Here is a 16465-nt window from a genome sequence, read left to right on the forward strand (position 1 = left end):
TCCAGACTCCTCTCACTCGTAGATACCTGTCCTCTGAATATGTCCCATTTATCTCTGGGGACACAGTGTGAGACGTCCAATGATAAAGAAAGAGACGAAAAGGTTCCTGGATCCGAACCCGGATCGAGACTCTCTAAGCCAGGGGCCCCAGGGTCCCTTTCACCAGGGGCCCCAAAGTCCCTTAGTAGGGTACTGGCTGATAATGATGTGGTTAAAGTTTGGTCTCATTTAAACACAAGAGTTGTTGGATTAGATTAAATTATTAGGTTAGGGGGCCTCTGTTGTAGATAGATAGATAGATAGATAGATAGATAGATAGATAGATAGATAGATAGATAGATAGATAGATAGATAGATAGATAGATAGATAGATAGATAGATAGATAGATAGATGGAATTCAGGTGATTCAGAACATCTGTATTTTATCTGGTGACGTCAGATGAGAACAGTTACAATCTAAAATGTCTCATGGGCGTTGAACATTCCTGAAATAGTTCCAAACGTTCCATGTTGGTGAGAAACTGGAGCTGCACCACCAAGCATGGCGTCACCAGATAGAGAGGGGGGGGGGGGGGGGGGGGGAGAGAGAGAGAGAGAGAGACAGAGAGAGAGAGAGATTAGAAGTTAAACTTTGAGTCAAAATTATTTGAGTTCCTGTAAATGACCTCAGACGCTTCAGGTTGATCCACGGCTGCTGTACGTCGTGCGCGCCCTCTTTACGCACATTACGCACATTACGCACATTACGCACGCCTCCTCCGGCAGGTGGAGGCAGGTGGAGGCCCCGGACCCGCCCACAAGGCAAACTCCTGTCAGTCCGCAGAGAACAGCCTGTCAGTCCGCAGCGCAGCACCGCAGCAGAGGGAGCGTCACCAGGTAAGAGGTCGCACACACACACACACATACGGACACACACCGACTCACGCTGACTGGCACCGGCTGAATGTCACCGCTGCGTCGCCTCCCCTGGTTGTTGAATGTGTTCGAACCCGGTGGTTCCGGTGGTTCTGCTCTGGAGCTGCTGCTGCTGCTGTAGGCATTAGACTGATCCCAGTGCAGCTCGAGGCAGTTTGTGTTTCCTGGAGAGTTCGAGAGAAGCAGCAGCTGGAAAATGGAACACAGAGAAATCACAAAGACTTCAGATCAACACACCTTGTTCCTGGAGCTTGTATTCAGTGAAGTCAGAGTCACAACACAAACATCAAGTTGATACAAGGAGAAAGTTTATTACTCTAGAAAACTTAAATAAATCTAATTTGAACTGGGATGCAGCCGGAGATCAGGGAGGGGACAGTGATGCTTTGAGGTTTCACCAGTTCGGGAACATGAAGAAAGGTCATATCTGAAGAATCGATCCCACACTTTCTCCATGTGTGTGTATTTCACACTTGGTTGTTCTCCAGTCAGCTTAGATCTTGATGCTTTAATCAGCTGCCTGGACACTCAGAGTCCTGAAGGACTTAGAGAAGAAGAAGACGAGACGGTAACTGTTGATCTGTCTGAATCTTCACGAGGCATCAGGACCAACAGGGACAGAGCTTCATGTCTCAGAAGAGCAGCTGAAGGTCAGAGTGTGAGACCCTGTGGTCAGCCGGAGTACTGTCACTCATATTATTATTATTAATGAGGCAGTAACTGTCAGAGCGGGGCAGCACGTGGAGCCTCCGCCCAGCTGAAGCTCAGATAAGGCCTCCTTCCTGCAGATCTCTTATCGCCGCTCGGTGCAGAGGTCAGCTTGGACTCGCCCTCTGCCTGAGCCGCGCTTTGAGAAAACACAAACAAGGATCAATGTTTCATAAAGGTCAAAGGTCGTTCAGCCGCCTCACGATGTCGTGAACCTGAAGCGATCCAACTGAAACTGAAACTTGAACATGTCATGATGCAGGAGGCGTTTTCCATCAGGTTCGGATTTGATGATCAAACTTCCACAAAGTTGACTGCGTCCTCTGATGTGGTACAACGTGTGGTTGTTGTTGACTAATAAATAAGAAATGAATCGGAGGGTTGATGCTAACGCTCTGTGTGAGTTGTGTACACCTCCATCAGACAATGCTATAGATACAGAGATTAGACAGATACCAATGCTTTTATTATTTTAATTTTCCTCCTTCTTAATGACGTAATCATGGCGTCGATCATATGGTACGATTCAGAATGATTGGTTAATCTAAATTACATTGATCTGACTTCATGTTGTCAATAGTTGTGTCGACATTTGACCTTTAACCTTTGACCTTTGACCGATCTTAATCATCTGGTGAAACCCTGAAAAGTAACATTCCCACCAAACTTGGTGAAATCCAGCCACGAGTTTTCAAGCTATTTTGAACACAAACAAACACAACGATCGACTCTAGTTGTGGTGTAAGATCAACAACGCTCACCTTGTGTGTTTGTGCGTCTCCGTGTCGGCCGGAGCTCGTCTGTGCTGCAGCTCTAAAGTCAGTTGTGCATGTGTAAGTGTTTTCTTGAGGAATGTTGTTACCCAGACTTTACTCGTCTCTGAGCATCTCTGACGTCTCCGTCTGTCTTCACCTCCGTCTTATCTCTCCATCTCTTTTCTGCTCTCAGTATCTTCACTTTCCTCGTTCTACCAAACTTTCTCCTCCTCTGCTTCACTTTCCGTCTCTTTTTTAAACGTTGTTGTGTCACTGACACATTTTCTGCTCTTTTGTCATCTTCACTCACAAACTCTGACCTGTAGGTGACGTGACGGTGAGGTCACACATCCACACATATATAAACTAGAGCTGTGAAAAATAACACGTTAACGCGTTATGATTAAATTACAGGATTAATTTGTTATATTTTTTTAACGCATTTAACGCATGCGCACAAGGACCTTCCAATATACCCACAATTCCGCCCACTGGTTAATGGTTGTTTGACAAAAAATATTAAAAAATTCAACCATCCTATAAAAAAGAATGGCTAAGAAGCTGAAATAATTTGATTTAACAAATTTGATTTAAAAAGAAAAGAAAAAAGTTGTATTCAACCATACAATGGCTAAGAAGCCCGAATTCTGTTTAGGATGAAGATTATATTAATGTTCCATATGGAATAGCAAAGAGAACTGCTAAAGAACTGCTGAGTTGCAGCACCATTGTTTTGTTTATTTATGATTATTAAAAGAAAACATGTTAAATATATATATATCCGTCTTTTGTCATAAATTATTTGTTTTCACAAAAATATACCGAGAAATCGGTAATGTGATTAATCATGATTAATCCATTGAAACCTGTGATTAATTTGATTAAAAATCATTTCACAGCCCAAATAAAAACACTTATTTATACATTCATTCACTCACATGTATAAACAGAAACAGAAACAGAAAGAATCTCACTTTCTGCTGCTTCGTCACTTTTAGAATCTTCTGGAAACTTGATTCTTCTCATGTTTCGTTGATGAAACCGTCTGGATCTCTAATCAGGATGAAAGTCGACGGTTCTTCTTCTGCAGGTTCAGACTCGTTCCTCCACTCAGCATCAACACTTGATCACATCTCACAGTTATTATTAATCTATAAACTAGGTATTGATATTCATAACGAGTCGGTTGTACTGTACACGTGTCCTGTGGCTGTTCAGATCCTCAGAGCTGCAGTGAAAGTTGATTCATCAGCTCCGGGTGAATTATAACTCTTCCACCTCAGGCTCATTCAAATCCTCAGCGTGGGAACATTCTGGTTTTTATTTCCATCCTCTTATTATTTACTAATTATAATAATTATTCTTTTTGTTTTGTTTTTGGGGACATGCTCCTTCAATTTTTTTTTTTTTTTACAATTTTAACAACTTTTAATAATTTATATTTCCTTTTTGCTTTTATTTAGCATTTTTATTTTATTGTTTATCTCGTGACTCTAGTGGATCCTATAGTCAAAGGATCTGTCACACGTCTTCCCTGAAATCTGATCCTGTTGAGTAACTGTAAACGTCAGAATCAAACTTTCACTCTCTTCACTCGGTTTCCTCCTCCTCGCTCTCTCTCTCTCTCTCTCTCTTTCTCTCTCTCTCTCTCTCTCTCTCTCTCTCTCTCTCTCTCTCTTTCTCTCTCTCTTTAATGTGTTTTAATGAGGTAACATTCTTTCCCTTGACTCGGGTCCAGACAGTCGACCAACCAGACCAACGAGAAAACACAAATGTTCTCTCTCTCTCTCTCTCTCCCTCTCTCTCTCTCTCTCTCTCTCTCTCTCTCTCTCTCTCTCTCTCTCTCTCTCTCTCTCTCTCTCTCTCTCTCTCTCTCCCTGCTGTTTTCTCCCCTGGACTCAAACTCTGACATTTCACTCGAGGGTTTTAATTGATCCACTTTTTACCTCCTCTTCTTTCTTACAGATATTCCTTTTAAATTCCTTTTTAAAATGTTAAAATCACACGTTTGCGATGTCTGATCAGTTGAGTCAGTTAATCCAGCGCGAGGAGCAGTTCCTCAGACGCTCACAGGTCAGGGGATGCTTCCTCACAGTGGCTCTAACACAACTGTGTGTGTTATTGTGTAGCAGGGCTGTGTGATGAGTTTTTATTCAGGGTGTTGTCCCGTCGGCTGTCACAAACGCACACGACTGTGTTTGCCCTCATTCCTTCATCGGCTTCACTTCTCCTACTATTCGTGTTTGCAGAAGTGATCGCACACGTCGCACAACCCGGCCGAGACACGTTCGATACCTGCACGGGGGAAAGCGGTCTGCTCGGGGAGAATAAGAAGAAGAGCAAACAGGACGATCACGTGTTTAAAGAAGATCGTTCAGTGTTCAGAATCTTTAACCAGCAAAATAATTACAGTGCGAAGAATAATCAGGGTTTAATCCGGTTTATTAGATGAACGCTGACGTCATCAGGGCTTTAATTTTCATAAATCATGTGATTTTCTGTGTGTAGCAGTGTAAATCCAGCGAGGCGTTGTGGGCGTGGCCGTGTTAAACAGTAAGGTCTGTGATCTGCCTGTTGTGTTCTGTCACGGCGTCTCGTCTGGGGAACGCCCGGCGGTGGCATGTGCTGCCGATCAATCAGTAACTCAGAGGAATTCATGTGCAGCAGGAGAAAGTTCTAGTTTAAAAATCAATAAATCACTGACATCCATCTGTGTTTGAGTTAAATTAAATATCAGTGTCAAGGTTCTACAAGGATTCACTGATTCATATTAACACTTTACTAACGGGAGGAAATCCTCGATCCCTCCTCTCCTCCTCCTCTCCTCCTCCTCTCCTCCTCCTCTCCTCCTCCTCCTCCTCTCCTCCTCCTCTCCTCTTCCTCTCCTCCTCCTCCTCTTCTCCTCCTCTCCTCCTCTCCTCCTCCTCTCCTCTTCCTCTCCTCCTCCTCTCCTCTTCCTCTCCTCCTCTCCTCCTCTCCTCCTCCTCCTCTCCTCTTCCTCTCCTCCTCCTCTCCTCTTCCTCTCCTCCTCTCCTCTTCCTCTCCTCCTCTCCTCCTCCTCTCCTCTTCCTCTCTTCCTCCTCTCCTCTTCCTCTCCTCTTCCTCTCCTCCTCCTCTCCTCCTCCTCTCCTCCTCTCCTCCTCTCCTCCTCTCCTCCACCTCTCCTCTTCCTCTCCTCCTCCTCTCCTCCTCTCCTCTCCTCTCCTGTGTTTCTATCTTGAATATTTCAGCAGGAAGTGGAGACGTCGTCCATCTTTATTTTCTCCCGGAGCTTCCTGCCCGTGGGAGAGCGTGTCAGTGTTTCATGTCAGCGTCAGGACTCCAGAGTGTTTAAGTGTTTATTCTGACAGAGACGATCTTTGCTCTGTGTCTGGAATCACTCATCGTGGAGGTGTTTGCTCGAGGGCAGCTGTCACTCACAGTTTACTGACATGTTTCCCTGCAGCTGCAGCTACAGACACACTATCAAATGAATTCATATCATTGTTTTACGTGGAATAATTAGCTTTCTACAAACAAGTTAAATTAGATATTTGGTTTTGGGCTGTTTCTTCTGAATTGGTTGTTTTATAAGGAGCAGTTTTATACGTTTAAACCAAATTAATCTGAATATTAGATTAGTGATGACACATCCAAAGGGTCATGTAGATTATAAACATCCTGAGAGTAAATGTCATCGCTGACCTGAGATCGTGAACGAGTCACAATCAGCTCAGTGAATCATGGGAAAGTGGGAAGGTGGCCGGGGGAATGTGAGGAATGAGGGCGGAGCCTGGACTGGAGGTGAACGCACTCACGGACACATGTTTGGAATGGTAACACCGCATTCTGAACATTTTACATTTTAATGAAAGTCCTTTGTTCGTGTGTGGGATGTTTATCACGTTGAGTTCTCTCTCTCCTCCTCCTGCGTGAAGTCGCTGATATTCAAATTCCGTTCTCTGCTCTGAGAGGTTTGTTCTCCAGCTGAGTGAACTGTGACGTGAAGGATCATCAGGAACTCGTGTGAAAGCTTCACGTCCTCCACCTTCACTGAGTGTTCAGGCCAGAACCTTCTCAGGTTCCTGGGTCACGTGTGTGTGTTTCGATTCCTCCACCTGGAAACTCCTCATTATTCACGGCTGTCATTTAGAAGCTTCTCCTGAAACGCATCTTTTGCATTTTACGGCTCCTTGTTTTTTTGCCTGCTGCTTTTAATGAGTGTTGTTTTGCATGGAGAAGCAGCTCCAGGCCTCCATTTGGCATCTGGGAAAGTTGGCTTGACTCCAAATCTGTGGTCACCCGGTGCTTATTACTCATTAAGCCTCGTCGGAGGCCGGGTGGGTGCAGGCTGAGTGGGGGGGGGGGGGGCGCTGAGTGGGTGCTGAGTGGGTACAGGCTGGATGGGGGGGTGCTGGGTGGGTGCTGGGGGGATGTTCTAGTTTCGAAGAGGAAGTGAACGAGTTCGAAAGTCTCGTCGTCCGTCTGCTTTCTCTTTCTGAAGAGACGGAGAATTGTTAAAATGATTATAATGAGTTTTCGTTTTTTACTTCTGTGAGAAATCAAACTCAGGAGGAGTGGAGAATTTGGTTTGAGCCTCATTTGAATAATTCATTCACAGTTTAGTTTTTAAATTACACTTTCTCTGAGTTTAAAACTTTCAAAAAGCAGTTACACAAATCTTTGCCAAACATGTTTAATTAGTTATGATAATGTCGTTCTGCAGAAATCTGAATATTGCGGAAAAATTATTAGTTTCTGTCGTTTTTAGTAACCAGCAACCGAAAAGGGAATTAGTATCTGAAAATCTAAATATGACCTCTACAGCTACATGTGGAGGCTGCTGATGGGAAAGATTGAAGAGTTGAGGTGTTTTATCTTCGTCTTGACAAATGAATAATCCACATTTGTTCCATGATATTAAACACAATCATCATCCATCCATTAGCTGGAGCACTTGTTTTCCTTCAAGGGTTGTGGGTGCTAATCCCAGCTGACATCGGGGTCTTCAGCCGCCAATGAGCCTTTCATCCTCGGACAGTGGGAGGAAGCCAACGCTGCTGTCGTTGGGAAAAACTCACAAACTCCACAGGAAGGCTTGAATCAGGTTTGAACCCAGAACCTTCTCAAGGTGAGGGGACGGTGCTAACCGGTGCTCCACCGTGCCGCCTCAGGTGCATCTTCACCTTCTGGGTCTGGTTTGAACGAGAGGTTTGTGTGGAGCGTGCAGGAAACAGAATGTGATGTAATGTGGAAATCAGTGTCTCTCCAGATCCTTCTTCTTAGAAACGACGCCTCCTCTCCACACTTTGTATTCTTTCGGTTTCACTATGATAAAATAATCAACACGTCACATCTCTCGGACTCGGACTCTGGTCTCGTGGGTCTGATCAGACAGAACCTGGACTTGGCTCTGGGACCAGGTTAGGGTCTGTTTAAAGTTGTGTTTTCACGTCCAGCTCCTCTGGATAACATCTGGATGAGTTCAGGGTTAAACTCTACAGTTCCCAAGTCGTAACTCCAGCTTGAATGTACAAACCAGTATGAATACCTCCGATAAGATATAAACATGTCCTCACGTGGCTGCAGGGACTGAACATTGAACTGCTTCGTGCTTCTAAACTCTAAACATCGACTGTGGCCATAAAACAGGAAATAACTCATTAAGTCAATTCAGCAGCGTTCAGTTGATTCTTATCATTTCCTAAAACGTCTTTTTGACATTTTCCCCGAGGACAAACCTGTGAGAGATCTTTACCTGTCTGCTCCTGTATGTTCATGTCCACCTGTCTGTCCTTCCACCTGTCTGTCCTTCCACCTGTCTGTCCTTCTATCTGTCTGTCCTTCTATCTGTCTTTCCATCTACCTGTATTTCCTTCCACCTGTCTGTCCTTCCACCTGTCTTTCCTTCTATCTGTCTGTCCTTCTATCTGTCTTTCCTTCTACCTGTATTTCCTTCCACCTGTCTGTCCTTCTATCTGTCTGTCCTTCCACCTGTCTTTCCTTCTACCTGTCTGTCCTTCGACCTGTCTTTCCTTCCACCTGTCTGTCCTTCCACCTGTCTGTCCTTCCACCTGTCTGTCCTTCCACCTGTCTGTCCTTCCACCTGTCTGTCCTTCCACCTCTCTTTCCTTCTACCTGTCTGTCCTTCTACCTATCTGTCCTTCTACCTGTCTGTCCTTCTACCTGTCTTTCCTTCTATCTGTCTTTCCTTCCACCTGTCTGTCCTTCTATCTGTCTGTCCTTCGACCTGTCTTTCCTTCCACCTCTCTGTCCTTCCACCTGTCTGTCCTTCTATCTGTCTTTCCTTCTACCTGTCTTTCCTTCCACCTATCTGTCCTTCTACCTGTCTTTCCTTCTATCTGTCTTTCCTTCTACCTGTATTTCCTTCCACCTGTCTTTCCCTCCACCTGTCAAACAAATGACATCTCATCATTCCATCTTTTATTCCTGGCCAAGTCTCTGGGAGGAGTTCAGCCCGGCCCTGAGAGCAGCTTTGTGCCAAACCTATAAAAAAACCTGTGCTACTACTTTAATTGACCTTGTTGTGTAGGAATATGTCCTAGTTTGTGTCTAATATGTTGTTATGAATTTATCCGATCGTTGACAACATGATTCTCAATGTTGTTTTGAACATTTCACTTGGTAACGGAGACTTCAGCCAATCAGAGACATCTCTTATTTTCTTAAACCCTGTTGATATCACACAGACTTGTTGCCTCGGCTGGTTCAGATATTCTGTCTGATCCAGATCTCTATTCAGAACTCGAACCTGGATCTGGATCTGCACAGTTTAACCTCGTGTTCAGATAAAGTGTCTGAGACTCAACTTCCTTATCTGGATCTTATTTAACGAGACGGAGGAAGTTCAGGAACAGACTGAGGTCTGGAACATGATATGAAGAGTTCCTCCCACGCTCTTTTCTTTTCTTCTTTCTGTTCAGTTTTAAGTAGAAAAGAACAGAGGAGGGAGCGAGCGAGAGAGAGAGAGAGAGAGACTCGTGTAACAGATAAATACAGAGGAACTGGTTCGGTCCGGCCTCACTGAGCACAGAGCAAATACAGGAGAAGTTCTTATTTACCGCATCAGTAAACACAGATGAACTGGTTCCACTGTTAACGCTGGTGTTTGTTAAGAGGCGGAGCCGCCGGAGCCGCCGCCCCCTTTACAACCTGCTGCACGATCCAGTTTGGATCCCGGTGAAACCGATTTGTCTGATTCCTTCGACGGGTCAGTGAACGTCACGTGAGGCTTATTTAAATTCCGAATCCTGCTGCAGATATCAGAATTGACAAAGAGACAAATATACAGTTACACAGTTTCTAGAGTTTGTGTTTCACGTCTTCGTCTTCTTCGTGTACGGCTCCTCTTCTTCGTCTTGAGATATTTGTGTTCTTCAAGTTTCAATAGGAGGCTGCAGGAAAAGTTCCAGAGCCACTGAGTCTGACACTTGTTCTCACATCCAGAACCTCTGGAGCTCAGTGCAGGTCTGAGATCAGCTGATGGTTTTCCATTCCTTCAGATGTGTTTTGATCTCAGACTCTCGAACCTGGTCCTCGAGTATCAGGGTCAAACTCCCACATCTGGTGGAAAGAGTGAGAGCAGAATCCTGGAGGCTGTTAAATCTCCTCCTGAAGCTTCCTCTAAAGAAAAGCAGCTTCAGGTTTAAATCAATCTTAGTTTCACAAATAGATTTTTATTTTTTGGTTCTACATATTGAAGTAGTAAAGAAGTGGGTGTGTTTCCATTAGATGGAATAACATACAAAGTTTGAATTTGAGTTTTCATATAAAAATATAATTTAGTTCCTGATAATATATTGAAGAAAAAGGATTTTTACAATTCACAGATATGCTTAAACAGTCAAAGATATTATCAAGATATAAAAGAAAAGTAAATTATTGTGTAACTTTACTGTAAAATGTTGTGTGTGAATCAGTGCAGTGAAAAGTAGTTTCCATCATAATCAATCTTTACAGGAACCAGTTGTTCTCTCCCAGTTTAAAGCTCCTGCTGGTTCAAAGTACGCTTCGCACACAAGGTGACATTCCACGGCTGGGAGTCACCTGCAAGGCATGCTGGGTAAGGGAGTTCCGCAGCGGGCTTCTCCGCACACAGGTCGTTCTGCTGAGTAATGATTAGCAGTTATCATGATGGTGCAACTACCTCCACCTCTGACCTATCTATCAGTTCAAAGAGTCTGATGATAAGATTGTTCTTTGTGGGGTTTTTTTTTTTTCAAAGTTTTGTTGTATCAGGAAATATTATGAACCTCTAAGAAGTTTTCTCATGAAATATAATTTCACCGGGAGTTTGTAGATTCATAAATTAAACATTCTGTAAAAGATCAGTCCACAGAAAGTTCTCTTCATGTTCACCAGAGGAAGTACAGTAGGTCTGTGGGTGTGTGTCTGTGTGTGTGTGTGTGTGTGTGTGTGTCTGTGTGTGTGTGTGTGTGTGTGTGTGTGTGTGTGTGTGTGGGAGGTTCCACACCTCATACCTGCCAGCTTATCAAGGTGTGGACTTGGCGATCTGTCACTTTTGTCGGGCCTCACCCAGTCACACCCTGGGGAGGGAGGGGCTCCTCTGTCATGGGTTGGGGGGGGGGGGGGGGGGGGGGGTAGGGTGGATCCTTGTGATCTGGCCCCGCCTCCGGTCGTGGTTTATTTAGTCCTGAGTCGACTTGACTGGACGTGTCATCGTGTTTTCTATAACGTCATTGTGTTTACACAGACTTTGGGTTTGTCTGGATTTAAAGTCTATAATTGGACAATTAGTTGGTTTTGTTTGTTTAATACGTTTTATATATAGCATGTAGACACACACACACACACACACACACACACACACACACACAGCAGATATACTATCCTGTACAATAAGTACACACAAGTCAACGCACATTACTGGTGCAGGATTTTGTTGTTCTATCTAGAATTTAGTTACAGACTTTTTTCACTACATACTGACAATCTGCTTAGAACTTGAATGTAACACACAAACACACAAACACACACAAACACACACACAGGTTGAGTAAACTGATCAGTCAGGCACAGAACTCTGCGGTTCGTTAATAACTAACTAACTCACATTCAGGTCAGTGTGTGTGTGTGGGGTCGGGGGGGGGTCTAGTTAGGGTCATCTCCATGTACACAGTGGGGCAGCCAACACACACACAGACACACACAGACACACAGAAACCCCCTGTGGTCTGAGCTCAGTTTGAGAAATGAGTTGTGAGTCTGTGTGTCATCATGAGCTCGTCTCTCTCTCCTGCAGTGAGTATTCTAGAAACTTTACTTTTTAAAACCTTTTATTTGTGAGTTTTCTTATTCTTGTCTTTATAAAGCCGTAGAATTGTTTTTAAAAAGCATTACTACTCGTACGTTTCACCACAGGTAACCTCTGTGAAGTGTTGAAGGTTGTGTTATTCATGTTGTCGTCTCCGCGCTGGAGCAACGTGAATAAGTGTGTATTTATTTTAACAACTACATTCGGATCATTTGCATGTTCTCCCTCTTGCGTCCTCTCGGTATAATGTACACAACTGTTTTGTTCAGGTTGAGCTTCTGTGACACGAACCCCCCCGACTCACACAAAATCACATTCACACACGCCGCTAATTTGTTTTCCCAATTATGATTTGCGGGGGGGGGAAACAATTTGGAGAAACAAACGAGCAGAGCAGGAACCTCATCTGCAGCAGCCGGGGTCAGGGGGTCACCGCAGCCCACGTCCACCAGGCAGCGCTCCACTTTATAATGAGACTTTGTGAAAGTCCTCTGAATCCGGATCCGACTGGTTCTGTTTCTGGGAGCCGCTCTGGGCTCCTGTGGAGTCACGTGACCTCCCTCAGAGGGAATCAAACGCAGAGCGGCTCGTTACGTGGCGGCCGGCCCACTCGAGCTCCGGCTGCTTCCACTCGCAGCCCAGGAGATAATTGCCTGTTGTCCATCTGTAGTGTTTCTATACGGAGAGTTTGATTTCCCTCTGTGAGACGAACCGGGTCGTGGGCGGGACGCGTCCTCCAGCTGAGGGTCGGCTCGGGAGGAACACGTCACATGTTCGATTCCCACTCAGAACCAGACTCTAACGTTTTGGCTCTTTGTGGTTTTACTTTCCCTTTGAAGCTTTTCAGACAACAGCTCCAGATTATTGAGCAGCTGTTCAGGTGGCAGTGATTTCAGTCAGGGTGGAACTGATTCAGGATCAGACACATCTGGGCCCAGTCACCACAGATAACAGATATTATCTTTACATGCTTCAACATGAATTATGACAAAAAGCATTTCACAGTTAATTCTTAAGAAAACCGAGAAGTTCCCGGTTTGATCAGCGGCTTCTGACAGAGACTTCACTTCACTGTCATTTTGAACCATGATTCCCTCAGAGCTAAATACCTGGGGTTACTTCTTATATCAAATAAGAACATAATGATACAGCTTGATGTTTTATATCCATTGGAATTATTAAAAACGTATCATTAGTAGATTAATAAAAAAGTCATCCAGCGATGAATGAATGAAAAGTTGCAGCAGAAGTTTTTTACAGTTTTTCATAAACCGTTGTGATCATGTGTCCTATCAGCTTTATTCATGGCTCAGGGGCTAGAGTTGGTCGTCCTCCTACCAGAGGGTCGGCGGTTCGATTCCCAGTCTGCCCATAGATGCTCAGTGTGACCGTTTCCATTCTCAAACCGCTGGATGTTTTATTTCACTGCTTTGAACCTGAAGTCTGACTCAGCCTGAGAAGACGCTGACTCATGTGTTCGTCTCAGGTGGGACACACGTGTGCTGGTATGTGGGACGCTCCCCCCCCCCCCCCCCCCCCCCCCGGTTCCTGTCTCTCTCCATTCCACACCGATGAAAACGTTAGTCCAAGAATCACAGGCGCGTGTTTGGCTGATCGGGTGTTGGCCTTAATTCCGTCTGACGTTTGCGTCTCGACATTCACGCAGAACAATTTGTCGCGTGTCGTTGTGTAGTCAAACTCTTCTTCTGTGTCTGTGTTATTAAAGTGTCCGGAGATCCAGAGACACACAGAGGACGTTTCTGAGGACAAACTTCAGCCGATAGAAGAAGACGTGCTGCCGTCTCCCGTCTCCGAGAACCACCGGGTAAATAAAATCATCCAATCAAGCGAATCAGTTCAAATAATAGGAATAATTTACTGTTCATGTAAATATGAGTCATTTAACCTGACAGCTCCAGTGAAACCACTGAGTCCCTTCTCTCTCCTGAAGTGGGAGTCAGCTGTTTTCTCTCAGTTTTGCTCTTTTGAAACGTTGGATCTTTGCTCCGAGGCGAATTGCTCGACACCGCTCGGACCACATTCCTCCCAACTGGTGGTTTCCAGCAGCTTCTTGTGCTCTGCTTGATTCTTCTCTCTGGGTCTCAGCGGGATTCTGTGGATTCTCTCTCGTCCTTCGTTCTCTCTCTCTCTCTCTCTCTCCGTTCACTCGTTTTGTCGATGTCTCCAGAGGCTGCGTTCAGACAGGCAGCTTGTATCAGATTCACTGTGTCTTTTAATTAAGAGAAATACAAACGAAGCACTGAAGACAAATGAAACCTGTGTTTATGAAATGATCGTCAGAGCCTTTTAATGTTAACGCACAGAAGTTATACAGAAAAGAATCCCTGAAGGAATTTAAATCATATAATCACAAGGAGCTTAAATTCCATTTGTCAGGTCGAACTTTTATATTATCTAATTATCCAAAGTTAAATAAATATCCTGCGACACAAGCAGCAGTGGATGTTTTGATCTCGTTTGATCGGATCTCTTCATCGCTCAATGGGATTACCCACAATGCAACGGAAAATAAAACACTGTGCTTTCGGTCATTTCCCGAATATTATTATCTTGTTAATTTATCAATCGATATATATGACACACAGACAGACACACACAGATATATAGTCACACAGACACACAAACACACAGACAGACACAGACAGACACACAGATATCATAATGTTCTCCCAGTATGACTCAGTCGATTGGTTTCTCGACTCCCAGTCGTCACCTGGACGAGTTCAGACGAGTCTCATTAGATTTAAGTTCTTTTAATCTCAACTCGTCATGTTTCCCCCTCTCCTCTGTCCATCTCTCTCCTCCTCCTCCTCCTCCTGCTGAGTCATCACTCTCTCCTGTTGGACTCAACAGTAGATGACAAAGTGTCGTATAGATACTTTCTCACATTCACAGTTTTTTCCTTTTCACCCTGGTTTGGCTTTTAGAAACATATTTATATTATGGACATATCGGCTAATATTTATAAATATACTGTAGACTACTGTCAGATTAAGCTACTGTGGCTCAGTCAACCACCAGGGTTTCGTCCCACCTGCTGTAACTGGTCCCGTCTCCTGCTGTCCTCAGGGGTCACTGTGTGAGGACAACACAGGAAGTGAAGGACTGCAGAGGTTTGCCGTTTGGAGTGAGGAGCTGACCTTTGACCTCCTGCAGCTGCAGAGACAGACGGAGGACGAGCTCGGACACATACACACACAGTGAGTCAGCGACGTGGACGCAGCTATTGTACAGAAACACATGAGAGGGCATCAGTTAATACAGGAGGGCGACTGCCACTGTTCAGAACTGAAGACAGAACATCTGGATTACAGGCGCCGCCATCTTGTGCCAATGAGCCGGCGCCTGTGCAGGTTTCATCTTGGTTTGGAATCGAGGTGTTGCCGATAAACCCACTTGACCAATCATGACTCAGGCTCATCTGTCAGATAATAATAATCATCTTATGAGTCTCAAATTATAGATTCTGTATTTACATGCACTCCTGCTTCCATCCATCTTGTCCACTCTCCTCCTCCTCCTCCTGATGATTCTGCGCCTCGAGGCTGAAATCAGTTCCCGGTGAGGCTGAGGTGTTCAGTGGAACCAGGAGCGTGACCTGTGGTGTTTGAACATGTGAGGAGGAGGCAGCTCCGTGTCGGTTTGTCTCACAGCTGAAATCCAACGGTTGGAGTTTCCCTGTATCTCATAACAGCAGCAGGTTCTGCTCGGCTGGAGAAAACAACAGGATCCGGCCTGTTCGTGTGTGTGTCTGTGTGTGTGCGTGTCTGTGTCTGTGAGCGTGTGTGTGTCTGTGAGTGTGTGTGTGTGTGTGTGTGTGTGTGTGTGAGTGTGTGTGTGTGTGTGAGAAAGCGTGACGATGGGAGAAAGTGAAAGTGAATGATTCTTTTATGCGTTTGAGGCTGTATTTGTGTGTATTTGTGTGTTTTTGTACATTTTGGTTGGTCCTCACTATTTCAAAGGGCTGTTTGATGGTTATATAAATAGTCGTATATATTGTTGTGTATATATATTACAGGCGTCTCTGTGAAATGAATATCATCCGATCTTGTTGGATGCTCCAGCAGCAGGTGAAGCTTTAACACATCTCTCTTCCTGCGTCCGTCTCGTTTTTTGTTTGATGGATCTTGTATGGGGATCCTGTCTGGGACTTTTTGCTGAGACAGTGATTTGTGGTGAATTCACCGGCTCCTGGTGCCGAGCTGACGGCGAGCCGGTCTTCAGACGCTGGGAGACGGCGGCCGCTGCCTCACCCTGTCGGTTTCCTAATCGCTGTTCTCGTGCCTCGACGAGCAGTTTGGCACAAAGACACAATTCAACCGGTCTCACTTCTGTCAAAACGCGACAAGCTGCAACACATCTCAGGATTCAAGGTGTGCGAGCAGACTCACACCCAGCGCGCACACACACACACACACACACACACACACACACACACTGGTCTGATGATATCCCGGCAGCCCAACCGTTCTCTTCGCCAAGACCGATCAGGGCCCGTGGCAGCTGGGATGAAAGTCTTACTGAGCGGAGATGAGTCGCTCTCTAATAAAAGCCCTCACACGTCAGGTTTCCCAACACAACCCCCCCCCACCGATCTCTTCCTGCGGGCCTTACTGGAACAAGACGTCACCCGGTTTCATTTCACCAGGGTTTTCCTCGAATTGAGGCTAACGCAGCGACAGCACTGGGTTCTGTGCTTCTGGAGAAAGAGGATGGAGCTGAGACTCAGAGACGTTGACCGATAGAGATAAAGCTTGTTTCAGGTTCTCAGTGGATCACAAGCTGCTGGAC

At 45.1% G+C, this 16465-nt stretch overlaps 1 protein-coding gene across 1 annotated transcript in view; it reads left to right on the plus strand.

The window, feature by feature from the left end:
* The first annotated feature begins 732 nt into the window (after nt 1-732).
* Nucleotides 733-16465, plus strand: part of LOC133975280 (cingulin-like) — a 34555-nt gene continuing 18822 nt past the window's right edge. The window contains exons 1-3 of the mRNA XM_062413193.1: nt 733-877; nt 13380-13478; nt 14744-14874. The gene's annotated coding sequence lies outside the window, so the exon portion shown is untranslated. The remainder of the gene's footprint in view (nt 878-13379; nt 13479-14743; nt 14875-16465) is intronic.

Source organism: Platichthys flesus, chromosome 19 (genome assembly GCF_949316205.1).
Source record: "Platichthys flesus chromosome 19, fPlaFle2.1, whole genome shotgun sequence".
In the NCBI taxonomy this organism is placed as follows: Eukaryota; Metazoa; Chordata; class Actinopteri; order Pleuronectiformes; family Pleuronectidae; genus Platichthys; species Platichthys flesus.